A 14,446-nucleotide genomic window follows, 5' to 3' on the forward strand; every position below is an offset into this window, starting at 1 on the left:
GGAAGAAGCGGGCCCAGGACACAGTTACACAGCAGAGCGCCTGCCCAGCAAGTGTTCAACGCCCAACACCAAAAAGAGCTGCTAGAAAAATCTCACCTCAGAGGTAGCATAACCCGCTGTCCAACAGGTGTAGAAAAAGAAAGGCAGACTAAGATGAAGGGCCCAGAAGGAATGGAAACAAGGCAGTCAAAGCAAAATCCATCCAGTCTAGACTGAAAACGCCACGGAGGGTCAAGGAGGGCCAAGTTACTTATCTGAAGAGCTGGACAGCTAGAGAACCTTTCTCTACTGAAGGAAAGCATGGGGGCCGGGGTGGCCAATGATAGAGAAGAGGAAAGGCTGGGGTGTCCAGCGATTGAAGGGAAAGGACAGTACTATGAACTGACCACACTAAGAAACAGGGAGTAGGGATCTGGGCAGCTTCAAATGGGCATGCCTCTGGATGGGAAACAAAGTCACAGATTCCATTCCCGGTACCTCTACTGAGCAGTTCATAACCACAACCACCTAGTACAACAGACAGCTACAAGGGACCCAACACCTCAGGCCTCCACAGCCCTGAACTCTTCTGCATACACAGACACAGACAATTTAATATTTCTGTAAAGAAACAACCTGGGCAGATCTCTAATGAGCAGAAACTGAATTAATCATTTGAAAACTCCCACAAAGAAAACCTCAGGCCAAGGTGGCCTCTCAACAAATGCTAAGTGCTGAAGAAACTCGGGCCGATTCCTCGGTCTCCTCTGAGAATGGAAGTGAACACTTCTCATCCCCATCCCAAACCTACACCACACCCCAAGGTCTCTTGAGAATGCACCTGCAGAAGCTGAGGAAATCCTGGCTGTTCTGGAGCAGGAACAGGGGACAGTGAACCCTGCCAGGCAGGATTAATCCCAAGAGGAAAATGTCCAGGACTCAGTGCCGCACACCACACTAATGGAATAAATGGCAAAGGGGCGATTAGCATCTCAACGGCAGTGGGAAAAGCACTTGCCGGCTCCAACGCCTTCTGAACTTCCTCAGCCCAGTAAAGGGAAATTACAAAACCAAACCCACAGAGTGAGAGATGACATCACCCCCCAGAATCAGGACCAACCAATGTCCACTCTTGACAATGCTACCCAACCCTGTCCTGGAGGTCAGCATGACAATATGACAAGGAAATGGAATAAAATATTGGAGACGAGAAAGGCTCATGGGCCCCAGCTACTGGCAGTCCTGGCTGCTGGGGGAGCAGTACCTATTTTCATTGGTTTGGCCTTGACTGGGTTGCCCATGCTCCTGCTGACAGCTCCATGCCTGGGCCCACACAAGCACCCTGTTTAAAATCAGTGGTCACGAAACAAAACCAAGACATAAAGGTAGAAGGGAGAGTCGCCCTGAGGAGCAGGACTGAGTGGGGTGGTATGGGGATAAGTGGTGGTGAGGATGTGTGACCAAATGTATTATGTACATGTGAGACTGGAAAGAACAAATTAAAATCTGAATTTTTTTAAAGATGGATATTTAAGGTCCCATTTTCCTGAGTCTGGACTTGCAACACTAAAGAATCATGTAAACCTAGTATTTTAATTGAATGAAATTTATGCCCTGGCAATGCTGAAGCATGCATGGGCAGCCCATATAAGGCGGTTCTGTTGAATTTGTCCATATTAGGTTTCATGGTCTAAGTTGATGAGGATGACTGACCAGGTCTCTTCCTTTTTATAGGCTTATAATAAGCCTATAATTATTTATAGGCTTTCAAATAAAGGTATACATACCTATACACATATATGTGGATACATACATATGTATATTATGTATTTAATTTTTTAACCATTTTAGACTATTTATGTGTATGAATGTTTTGCTTGCATACACATATATGCTCCACATGCATGGCTGGTACCCAGAGGCCAGAAAAAGGCATTGGATCTCCTGGAACTGGAATTACAAATTGTTGTGAGATGACACATGGGTGCTGGGAACTAAACCCAGTTTGTCATGTATCAAAGTACATATTTTAAATGAAGTTACCTTCCTCCCAGAAGCCATAGGTTGTCCAAATCCCCAGCACTGGGTAAGGGATACTGTCTTCCCTTACAGTTGTTGGTCAGAGGTGTTCCAAGACTCCCTCTGCTAACAACACAAGTTACTGCCCATTGCTCTTGGCTACCCACCAGCACCCAGTGATAAGACCCTATTGCTTATCATTTCATTGGTATTTTAATAAATAAAGCTTGCCTGAAGATCAGAAAAGATCAGAAAGGTAAAATATTCATACTGATCAGCCTTACAGACAAGGCAGCAATGACACACACCTTTAATCCCAGTAGCCACACTAGCTTGCCGTAGAAACCAGGTAGTAGTGGTGCATGCCCTTAATCCCAGAACTAGAGAGAACTACAGGACTCGAGGAGACAGCTCTCAGTCACTTTCTCATTCTGAGGTTTCCTGGAGGCAGGATCACCATTTTTGGACTGAGGTTGAAGTAAGAATCAGTGGCTGACTGGTTTTCTTTTCTGGTCTTCAGGTTGAACCCCAATATCTGTCTCTGAGTTTTTATTAATAGTGCTTCAATTGCTGAAGACATCACATACTTTGAAGTGAGCTGGTACGAAACAGAAGCTTCCTCCCCACTGGAGAGCGTTCATAGCATCCAAAACTGCTGTGTAGGCTCTGAGGGAGAATGCACTCAACAGTCATGCCCAGTTGTGAACCTCATGGGCCACGATGGTGACGGTCACGGCAAAATACGCTGTGAGTGCAATAGTGGCACGAGTGTTACAGAGGAACCAACCACTTTCTGCTTGGATTTAAGATCCACTCCACAGGAGGAAACATACATCAGATATTCTGGCCTAGAATTCATGATGGGAAGATCACAGGACCCAGGTTGGGGGAACTTGGCTAAATATATACAGTGTCAAACTGCCTCTAAATATTTATCTTTATACTCATAGATTGGATCCATCAGAGTAGCTTCTTGCGGTGGATAGCAGTCAATACAGAGACTCCTAATCTGTCTAAGTGTGACAATAAATGTCTGGGAAGTGCTCAACCCCAAACGGGACATCTACATCACAGCCCCTATATCACCAAGGCTCAGGAAACATCATGGAAGAGGAGACAATATGACTATAAGAACCAGAAATCAGGAAAGAATGTGGAACTATGGTGCTTTCAGGATATTTCAAGGCCATTGCACCCTTGAACTTGGAAACTGTGGTTGCCTGCAGAAAATCAAGCCAGTCAGCACCCCAGCATGGGTGACGGAAAGCCTTGGGAGTCTTCATTCTCCACCCTGTCACCCTAGGAGGGGTTATAGAAAATGTCTGGCTTCTGAGGAAAGGAAAATCAGGTTTTTTTTTTTTCAGGAATGTGGCCCTGGGTGGATTGATCATGCTTCAGAGGATGGTTCATGACCATGGGCATTCAGGTACCACTAACTCTGTACTCTGTGGGTGATAAAAGGAGAAAGAGAAGAAGAAGACATGAAGTTGGGGTGGGGGAAAGCGAGGAGGGAGGTGTCTGGAGGAAGTTGGAGAGGAGTGTTGGGGTGAATATCAAGGTATCATCAAAGTACATTGTAAACATGTGGCATTCTCAAAGAATAAATGAAAATGTAAAAACTGATTCTGTAGTATATATTTCAGACTAAAAATAAATAAGTAAATAAGATTAGAAGTAAAAATAGAATTATCTAGGGTTGGCATGAAGCTTAGTGGCATAGAACTTGTCTGACTTATAGGCCTGGCACTGGAATGAGGGAGGAGGATGAGAGAGAGGAAAGAAGGGAGGGAAACGGTGGGAGGAAGGCAGGAGGGGAAGAGAAAATATCTATGGAAGATGACATCATACTGTACATAGCAATCCTAAAGAATCCCCCCCAAAACTATTACAACCAATAAAAAGGCTTGGCAGCTCAAGATACCACCAACCATCCAAACATCACTTGCATATCTAAGGCAGTGAATGTGGAACCTGGAATTTATTAGGCAAGTCCTCTATCACCAAGCCCCAGAGACTTAATTCTTTTTAAGATCTATTTATTTTTATTTTCTGTGTCTGGATGTGTGCCTGTATGTATGTCTGTGTAGCACGTGTGTGCGGTGACCTCAGAGGCCACCCTGAAACTGAAGTTACAAATGGCTGTAAATCGAGATGGGTGCTAGGAACCAATCCTGGGTCCCTTGCAAGAGCAGTCAGTGGGTTCCTGAATCCTGGTGTCAGAGGTCAAAGGAGCCCTGAGACCCTAAGTGTCTTGGCCCCACGTTTGAGAACCACAATGTTTCCCTCCAATTAGAAACAGGAAAACAAGCCAGGGTTCTCCCAGGAACTGTAGTGATGAAGGCTCCTCATGATGGAGGGGTGGCTGCCTGGTCCCGTCCCAGCCATATGACCTTTATCAGACTCAGTATTCTCTGCCTCCATCTCTTCACCCCAGAAGAGGGAGGTTGTCAGAGAAACTGTGTTCTCAGGGCTGGGATGAGGATGATGTGGCACTGAACGACCAAGAGCTCCCCACACAATATCACGACTACTTTCGCAGTACGGCCACTGTGAAGGTCCGAGAAAGAGAGAGAAATGGATGGAGACAACCGAGAGTACTCTTTTGACCTGAAATGACCCTGGCTGTCCTAAAGAGCAGGTGGCGAAGGGCAGACCCTGTGAAACCAGGTCCATGATGGCTAATGTTGTCTGTCAGCTTGATGGGACCTACAATCACCTGGCATGCCTGCGAGAGAGTTTCAGTTCGCTTAACAGAGATGGGAGGACCCACCCTGAGTGTCGGCAGCACCATTCCATGGGCTCGGGTCCCATAGAGAACAAAAATGAGAAAGTTGAGCACCAGTGTTCATTTGCTTGCTTCCTGGCTATGGATACAATGTGACCAGCTGCCCCACACTCTTGCCACCATGACTTCCCGGCTGTGATAGAAGGCATCCTCAGAATGGGAGCCAGAGCAAACTCTTCCTTTCTTTAGTTCTTTCTGCCCGGTGTCTGTCACAGCAGCAAGAGAAGCAACTAATACAGGGCCACAGTCACCCCTGCCCAAACTGAGCTAAGGGTAAAGCTGCAGGCATAGGAAGTTAGCTCCCTGTTACTGAAGTCAGACTGGAAGCCATTGTACATGTTACAGCCTCAGGGTTAAGCGGCCTGGTGCTTTGACATACACATCACAACCACTTCACCTACAGTCTCTCCTACATCTCCCAAACCTTGTCAAAAGGAGGTCAACTCAAAAGGACCAGAGCAGACAACAGGAGGGTACAGCCCTGGCCAGGCAAAACACCCACAGCCACCCAGCACGAGCCATAGAGGCAGGAGGCTGAGACATTCCCCACCAGGACCCCCAAAGACTCAGAACAAACAAGAGGTAGGTGTTTTCTGTTGTTTTGACAATGGGCTGTCCCTGAGTCCCAGGAATGACAGGGTTACCACCTCTCCCCTCAAGGAGCTCCAAAAACAGGCGTGAGACATCTGTCCTTGTGTGTAGAGAATTATTAACAGCAATCCCTGGCCTCGCTAGTACTTCAGGAATGTCCCTCTCTGTGTTTGTTTTCAATAGAAAATTCACTATGTACCCATGGCCACTCACCCCCATGCCCTCCTGCACCCAGCTTCAGCAAACATCCTGGAAATGCCAACCTGAGTTGCATAAAGTCTGTGCCTCCTGCGGGGAAACCCGTCACTCCCAGGCCCAAAGTGTTCAGTTGCTGGGTCTCCAAAGCCTCTGATGGCAATTGCTGTTTAAATTCCTTCCTTAGGGGAAGACGTAAACAATGTCCACTCTCTCAAGGTCCTAATGACAAACTAAAGTTCGAAGCCACCCAAGTTCACCCCAAGGAACCAGTGAGTTTACTGGGCTTGCTTACACAACATGCAGAAGGATTAATGGTGGGAGCATGGGGAATCTCAGGGTAGCCACACTGAAAAGCCTTCACCTAGCAGGGATGGTGACTTCCCCACAGAAGCGCAGATGGAGTCCTCTTTTCCCTAGCCTTTCCTGGCCTACATACTCTGGCTCCTCCCTGAGGCACCAAGGCACATGCAATCTGAGCAGAACTGGCTGGGAGGAGTGACCCCTCATACCCTCTGGTGGTTTGAATGAAAATGGCCCCCACAGGTTCATAATGAGTGGCCCTATTGAGAAACGGGGGCCTTTTTGGAGTAGGTGTGGCTTTGTTGGAAGAAGTGTGTCATTGGGGGTGAGCTAGGGCTTCAAAAGATGAAGCCAGGTCCAGTGTCACTCTTCCTGCTGTCTCTGATCCAGGTATAGAACTCTGAGCTACCTCTCCAGCACCATGACTGCCTGCACGCTGCCATGTCTCCTGCCATGACAATGAAGGACTAAACCTCTGAACTGTAAACCAAGCGTTGCTGTGGTCAGGGTGCCTCTTCACAGCAACAGAAATCCTAAGACATTCCTAATCAGAAATGTCAGCAGTTCACAAGCCCCATCCTGATGGACGCTCACAAGTTGGCATAGCTGATCTCATGAAGATGGTGGCTGGTTGGCTGGAAGGAAGAACAGGCCAGAAGGGTTTGCTGACTTCTTATTGCTGAGTGACATTTGAGAGAGATGAAGTCTGGAATCAGGATGCCCAGCAACGGGACACTTCATCCCCAGGGACCTGATGCCAGGTGCAGTAGATAGACGGGGCAGATCCTGATAGCTTGCCAGGCTTCACTGCTGGGACTTGAGAAGGTTTGGGGGTGACACACAGAGTAACCTGCCACAGCTAAGGGAGGAACGACATCTGTTACTGAGGCAGGGAGCTCCTAATGAGAGCACCCCAGGTAGTGTGTGCTCTGGGGAACCACGGGGGCAGCCCCCTGTGCTCCTCTCAGGGCATCCCTCTCCCCACAGACGTGACCAGGGATTGGACTCCCCGCAAAGCTAAGGCTCCAAACTCACAAGCCAACTATCAGGATAAACAGCACAAGTTCTGTGTCCAAAATTCGGGCTATTCCTCAACCTGCAAAGTTGGGAGCAGGTGCTTTCGAATCCCCAAGGTAATAGCGAACTCCAAGCCAAGAGGTCACGCATGTGCAAAGCTCACTAGTTAGACACTCTGTTGCTGCCTTTACCCAGGTATCACCTTACCCAGATGAACCCCTGATGCAGGTAAAATGCATTTTGCCAACTTGGGGGCTGAGGAGACGTCTCACTCAGCCTGGAAAGCACTTGCAAGCATGAAACCCTACACTCGAACCCAAAACATCATGTTAATATGCATGGAGCATGTGTGTAATCCTAGCACTGGGGAGGCACAGACAGGAGGATCACTGGGACTCAGTGACCAGTCTAGCTCCCTTGGTGAGCTCCAGGCCAGTGACAGACCAGAGGTAAACAGTATTCCTAAGGATAACACCTGATAATGACTTCTGATCTACATACACACACACACACACACACACACACACACACACACACACACACACACCTGTGCACTTTTTAAAATCTTGGAAATGTAGATGGTGACTTCTAGTCTATGGGGACACAAAGTCCTTCCAAAAATAAATCATGTTGAAAGTCCATTGGGGTAACTCTTTCCCATAACCCTTTCCCAAAGGGCTCCACTATGAAAGACATTCCTGGCCCATTGGGGAAGCATCATACCCAGGTAGGGACCTCTGGACACCAAAGGGCTGACTCAGTGACAGACCTCATCAAAGCACCACACTGCCCACAACCTTCTCAGGAGACCACACTGCCACTCACAGCTTTTTCGTCTTCCTCTCCATGTCTAAATATCCGTCACATCTTAACAGCACCCGGTCCACTGTGATCAGCAGACATGGTCCTATTGTCTCAATCTACAAGTGACTTTCACAGACTGTGACTAAGGTCACAGAAAATCTTTAAAACATCCATTGATATACTTTTATTTCTTGCTGAGGAGTTGCTAGGTTAATTAATGAAAGACCCAGGAGCATAAAACATATCACATTGGATGAAAATTCTTGGGAGGAAACAGCCACATAAAGAATAAAGGAAACAGGGCTGGGGACGTGACTCCATGGGAGAGTGCTTGCTATAATTCCCAGTTAGGGGCTTAGGCATGGTTCAGTGGGAGAGCACCTGCTTAGAATCCCCCAGTAATGGGATAACGGCATGACTCAGTGGGAGAGCACCAGTGTAGAATCCCCCAATGAGGAGAGGGTGTGGCTCAGTGGAAGAGCACCAGCCTAGAATCCATAGTGAGGGGCTGGGGCTTGGCTCAGTGAGAGGGCACCCATCTAGAACCCTCAAGAGACAGAGGGGCTAGGGACATGGATCATTGAAACACTTGCTTAGCACCATCAAGGACCTAAGTACAAAGCCCCAGCACCTTTCAGATTTTTAAGGAACACCGATAGCACCATAAAACTCATCCATTTGAAGCAAGGCAGTGATGGTGCATGCCTTAAATCCCAGCACTCAGGAGGCAAAGGCAGGCGGATCTCTGTAAGTTTGAGGCCAGGCTGATCTACGGATGAAGTGCCAAAACAGGCTCCAAAGCTACACAGAGAAATCCTGTCTCAAAAAAAAAAAATAAAAACAAAACAAAAAAAAATACCTCATCCATCTCATTCATTTGTTAGCCAACAATCATTCCCGATTATCAATGACTACAACACTAAAGACAAACCAGCATCCACTGAAAACACGTAAACCTAGGAGGATTTCGACAGACTCACAAGCGCGTGAGAAGTCTAACCAGGGGTTAGACCAGCAGGCACAACAGGTTTACCGTGCAATTTGCTCTAGCTTTGCCAGATGTAGGAATGCCTCAAAAGAAAACAGTCTGGCAATGCATAGACACAATATCTAGGTTTAAAAGTGATGCTTTTAGAGAGGAAAGAAGAGGAGGGGGAAAATGCTTTTTAGAGAGACCTAGCTCCAGCCCAGCAGGGCCACTGTAAGTGTGCAAAAATTATATCCCTAATGGATGCATCTGGAGGGGAAGGGTCTGCCAGGTGGAGGCTTCTAAGCTAAGCACCTCAGGACTTGCTCCATCCATCTTCCCTACTAAAAACTTGAAGCTTCTCAAAGTGGATTCGTGGAACTTCTGTAGGTAGAATCCCAGGGTGCTCAGCCGCAGAAAGGGGACAGGAGCCCTCCTGCACCCCTGCAGCCCATCTGGAATCCACAGACCAAGCACCCCTGCAGTTCATCATGTGGAACCCACAGACCCAGTCTGGGAGCCTGTGCCTGTCAACCCCAAAGCCCTATTGAATCCAGGTACTGGGCCATGGCAAGCACACCCAAGTGCTGCAGGTTTTAGACAGCATCCTTCTGCGTTAGTCCTCTGTTTAGAGGAGACATCTGGCAGCCAATCAGAGAGCTCACTGCTTATTGCTCCAACCCATGGACCCCACTTCTCCTGAAGGCTTTTAAGAGCTTCATCTCTCAGGAAATGTCGCATGCTGCAGTTGGCCTGTCCTCAGGACCAGGCATCAGAGAGAACCTGTTGCTGACCCTGAGCAGGCTCTGGGAACCAGAAGGGACACACCACACCCCTTTCTGGTTAAGACTAGGACATCCCCTTGATCAGGAGGAAGGATCCCATCATGGGGAACCTGTTACTCAGACAACCTCAGTGTTCCTACCAGAGCCCCGAGTGGACCCCGTGAGCCATGTCTAATGGCTCCGAGAAGCAGCTTTCAACAATGATAAAATGCACATCCTATCAAGTAGTCTGCTCAGAAACTTCGGCTTTCGCCCACTAACTCAATTTCACACCACAGGAACAAGACAACTAATTTTCTGCCACATTCTGGTGCCACTTCCCGCTGGGTGATGTGTGTTTAGCTCTGGTAGGGTGTGAGAATGTGGGCTGAGATCCCTGGGGCTACCCAAGGTACAATTGGGGCTCCTCATTCACTACATGTGGGAACCGGGGCAAGTGGCACCACTCCAGGGCCTCGGGCTACTGGTCTGGAAGGCGGGGACAGAAGTCAGCCCACCCTCTGTCCTCCCCAGGAGTTCTGGGACATGAGAACAGCAAAAGCATAGTGAGAATACCTAGGAAAGGACAGCGTGCAGAACAGCTTATTCTGCCCGCTCCACAGCTGCTGGGCGCCACTGCAAACCCAGGGTCGAGGTAAGGCGTATGGTGGTCCTCAGCTGTGCAAAGGCCCTGCCCAATCCAGAGAAGGAGGTCATCCCATTCCTCTAGGTGGTTTGTTCTGTCCCCTTCGGGACAATAAGGGGCCTCTCTGTGCTCTATAGCACCCAGCAGTCGCATGTAACCATCCTATGCATGTAACCAATCACATGTATCCCCACCAGTCTAGAATCCCCAAGAGTAGCAACCTTCATCCAATGCCAGGCCCGACATGCAGCAGCAGACGACCCCCAGATAAGATCTGTTCAGCTTATTTTAATGAAACACAGAGAAAACGGGGCCAAATATGCCCAGCTCATCTCCGCCCCACAGAAGATGGCAGACTTCTCTTTCGGGTGGGCTGGTTAGCTTCTGTGCCCAGCCCAAAGGTCACAAGTTTAGGAGGGAGGGGATACCAGACTCCTAGCCCATCTCTCGATCTGTTTACATTCTTCCCACATCCACATACCAGTGCCCAGGTGATGAAAGACAGGCCTGTATGTAAGTCCCCACTTCTATCCTGACCAAGAGGGTCACGAAATTACCGTGTGTGAACCTCCTCAAGGTTACCTCCCGTGGGGGGGGTCACAGCCATGGGTAAGGCTCTTGATGAGGTCAAAATGGAAATTTGAACAGGCTGCTATGGCCAGACCTCCCTGCCACCCTAAGGAACCATTGAGGCTGCAAGTCCTGTAGCATCAGGAAAGAGGTCAGCAGGAAGGCCATAGCCTTGTTTGGAGACCCATGACTTCTGAAGGGTTCCTCAGCCCTCACAGCCGCTCCATCCCACACATAGCCATTTGGACAAGCCCCCATTACTCCCTAGAGCCTGTAGAGACTCTAGAACCCTGACATTTAGGACTCTTAAGTATTAAGAAACAAAGCTCATTATGTCATAGACCCGGCTTCCTATAAGGCTCCATCTCTAGGACTGATTTCCTGCAGATCAGACAGCTCCCAGCATGCTCTTCTGTCACACTTTCTTCCTCACGAGGGAAAATAAAACCCCACGCTATCCCCAACTCCTTCACAGGGTCCAGCTGAAGCTTCTCACTTCTCAGTGCCACACCCCAATGACCCAATGTTCTAGACAGCACCTCAATCCCCAGGCCTGGACCAAGTAGCCGTCCCAAGGTCTTAGCTGTGCATGCAACCTTGAGGTGGATTAAATAAGTGAATGAGTGGCTTGATCTACAAACACGGCTTTCTTAAAAAGCACTTGCAATAATAGACAGAGATTTCCCATCTTTCAAGGACTGTGGTCAGGATCCCTGGGAGCCACCTTCAGCTGCACTCCAGCGTCCTGACACAGAGGCCCAAAATAAGTCCAGGTTGCCATTTAGTTCCTCCTTCTTAGAAAAATCCCTGGTACAAACAATGGGTTCTGTTTCCTTGAAAACACTTCTCCCCTGGGAGCTGTGAATTCCAGGCACTATGGAGCCAGCTTTAGTCTTCTTACCCATTTTAAGCAACAGTGACCACGGTCCCACCCTCATTTCCAGGCTACCACTGCTCTCCCCCAATCCATCAATGTCCAAGACCTTTCTCAGCTCACTTTCAACTGCAGCAACGGAAGGTTCCAGTCTCCACCAGACTCAGCCTGGTGTCACCTACATGTGGTTGGAATGTTTCCAACCAAGGCACCTCCAGGGGCCCTTGTGGACATGCCACACACTATCTGCCTGCAGGGTGCCAGCCCTGAAGTGGGCCCTGAGTCAAGGCTGAGCCTGCAGCTGAGGTCGACCCACCTGCTGAACCTCCCCTAGTCAGGTCAGCAAAGTGCAGGGTTCAATCCCAGTTAGAGGTCATAAGCCATTCTCCAGCCCAAACTTCCAAAATTATCTTTGCATGCCAAAGCTCAACTTAATTAGCTGGTTGGCCTCATTAACGTTCAAACTTCAGATCGAAAAAGAGGTCACGCATTCACCTAATTTACTACCTCGAATTTCCACGCGGAAACCACTATTTTCAGACGTCCTCTGACAGCTTCCAAGACGGCCTGCAAGCCATCCATAAGCCATTGGGGAGGCCCCTGAGACCCCCCAAACCCATGGGCCCAAAGTATCTTCTCAGATGGAACAACCCACGTCCCCTTTAAAAGCACAGTCATCAAAAATTAGTCTCTAGCCCACTGGGCACACCTCCCCCTCCCCAAACCTAGAACCTTGCAGTGCCCCACTCACAACTAGAGTGTTTCATGCTGCAACCCCTTGCACCTTCTGCAAAAGGGTGAGGAGTTCCAGGGAAGCCACCCCTTCTGCGCCCCAACTGTAGTTTTCAAGACGACCCTGGTACTCTCCAGGAAGACAAGTTTCACAGGATGCCCTAGCCCTCTACTACCAGTCAAGGAGGTTAAGGGCGACTCACCCTACACATCCCAGAGATGAGGTCCAACGGATACCCCACACCCTTGGACTCAGGAAGCCAGGTCCGGCGCGATCCCAGTATCCTGGCAACGAAATCCATCACGCACAGGTCCTGCATGCACTCTCTTTACCCAAGACGAAGTTTACCAGGTGATATCACCTGGGTCGCACCTTGGCTTCCTCAGAGGCCCAGTCCAGGGGGCGAGGGCGTGGTCTGGGTCTGCGTCTTCCAGAGCCCTACAGTAACCGGGTACCCAGGGCTGAGCGGCCAGGCTGCCCGGGAAAGGAGCCTGGGGCCCCGGGCGCGCGGGTGGAGCTGCCCGCTGCGCCGGAGGAGGGATGCCTGGACGAAAGTTGCCAGGGAAACTTGAGCAACTCGAACACCGGTGCCAGCCTCCTGCATAATTCACGGGCAGCGGCGGACGGAGGTGGGGGCCGCTTCCCTGCGCCCGCCGGGTCCCCACACCCCTACTTGAGAGTGTGGCGGGTAGGGGTCGGGCACCCGGCGGGGGCTCCGTGCGACCCCCGACCTCCTTCCTGGAGCCAGCTGCTGCCGCGGCAATAGTGAGCAAAGCCAGCACTGGCAGAGTCTGAGAGAGAGAGCGCGCGCAGGGAATCTCAAGGGACAGAGAGATCAGGGCGCGGGTCCCCGCCCAGCGCGCCCCCTGGCGGCCCTGCGGCGGCTCCTCTTCAGGGCTTTGCTGGCCCAGGTCCCCGGGAAATAGGCGATCTACAGGACAGGAGATCCCGGCACGGAACAGAGGCTGATCTACCTGCGCTAACCCGATGAAGGAATCAGAAACGCTGGAAGAAGCAGAGTTCACAGGCTCAGGGGACAAAGAACTACTGAGCTCTGCACTCAGGTCGCTTCAAAAGCTCTTGTGACTGGCCCCTTTCCTGAGGAAGGGGTCTTTGGGGGAGGGGAGTCACCTAAGAGACGCAAGCCCCACCTGCATGCGCGCATCCCTCTTTTCCAGCTCTCATCCTCAGCCTCTATGGGTACGGGGCCGCTCTGACCCAGTCGCCGTTGCTTCTGGAATGCAGAGGCACACACATGCCTCAGGAGCCGGTTAGGTGCCCTAGGGCCACCCACTATTCTTCCCCGCCCGTGCGTCTCACCTGGCTCCCGCTCCGGGGGCGGGCCCAAGTCCGGGGGAGGAATTGAGATCGCGAACCCCACTCGGCCCAGGAGGACCAAGCGGCACCGCGCCCAGCAGGGCAGGAGGTTTTGGGGGTGCAGATCGCAGCCCCGCCCCGTCCTGCGCCACGGGCGACCTGGGGCTCGGGGGCGTAATGCCACCGCGGGCGCTGGCAGCGTGGGGGAGGGGACCTCTCGAGGGCGACCCGCCCCTGCCGCACCTGTCCGGGTCTCGCGGCAGCCGCCTTGGCGCGGAGTGTGGGGTCTGTTGTAGCAACCCAGGGAAACGCCGGGCGCCCCGCCCCAGGCTGCGTGGCTCGCGCGCCACCCCCTCCCAGACCAGAAAGTCTCTCTGGCTGGTAGAGCCCAACCCCTTTCCGCAAGATTATCCCGACCTCAACCCGCTCCATCCGGAGCATGTTAATGGGATTGAGAAACCGAGGCCCATGGCTCGGAAAACGTTAGCAGCGCACTTGAAAACTTTGTACCTGGGTAACACGCCTGCGCCTGCCTCCCAGGCCACCAGGGCTCGGCCACCTTCCGCCCTGGGGAGGAGACCGGGCGGAGCTGGTAGGGAAGGAGAGACAGCTGCCAGAATCCTACAGGTGAAACTCTCTGGAGCCGCCCGCCCAGGGATTTTATTATCCGCAATGACAGGCTTTTGCTTCAGTCCAGAGGGAGTCTCAGGCCCCCAGCTCCGCGCCATGGCAACGTGCCCAATCTGCTAGGGGAACCATGGCTAATAATCTCCAAAAACCTTAATAATTTACTGACAGCGCTCCACCCTGCACAAACTGTACGCCTTAGCAAGCTATTGGGAGAGAAAGGTCTGTGTTTTTCAGTGTTTTGGAAAAGGAGTT

General features: G+C 50.8%; 1 protein-coding gene across 7 annotated transcripts in view; it reads right to left on the minus strand.

The window, feature by feature from the left end:
* Nucleotides 1-13,549, minus strand: part of Shank2 (SH3 and multiple ankyrin repeat domains 2) — a 439,464-nt gene extending 425,915 nt beyond the window's left edge. For 5 of the 7 annotated variants that reach the window (XM_087908252.1, XM_087908251.1, XM_087908250.1 and 2 more), the window contains exon 1: nt 13,399-13,549. The gene's annotated coding sequence lies outside the window, so the exon portion shown is untranslated. Of the gene's footprint in view, nt 1-12,449; nt 12,838-13,398 lie in introns of those variants that run through there. The other 2 variants (XM_087908247.1, XM_087908256.1) reach the window with 2 other exon arrangements.
* Nucleotides 13,550-14,446: the final 897 nt, after the last annotated feature.

Source organism: Myodes glareolus, chromosome 7 (genome assembly GCF_982192425.1).
Source record: "Myodes glareolus chromosome 7, mMyoGla1.1, whole genome shotgun sequence".
NCBI classification, from domain to species: Eukaryota; Metazoa; Chordata; class Mammalia; order Rodentia; family Cricetidae; genus Myodes; species Myodes glareolus.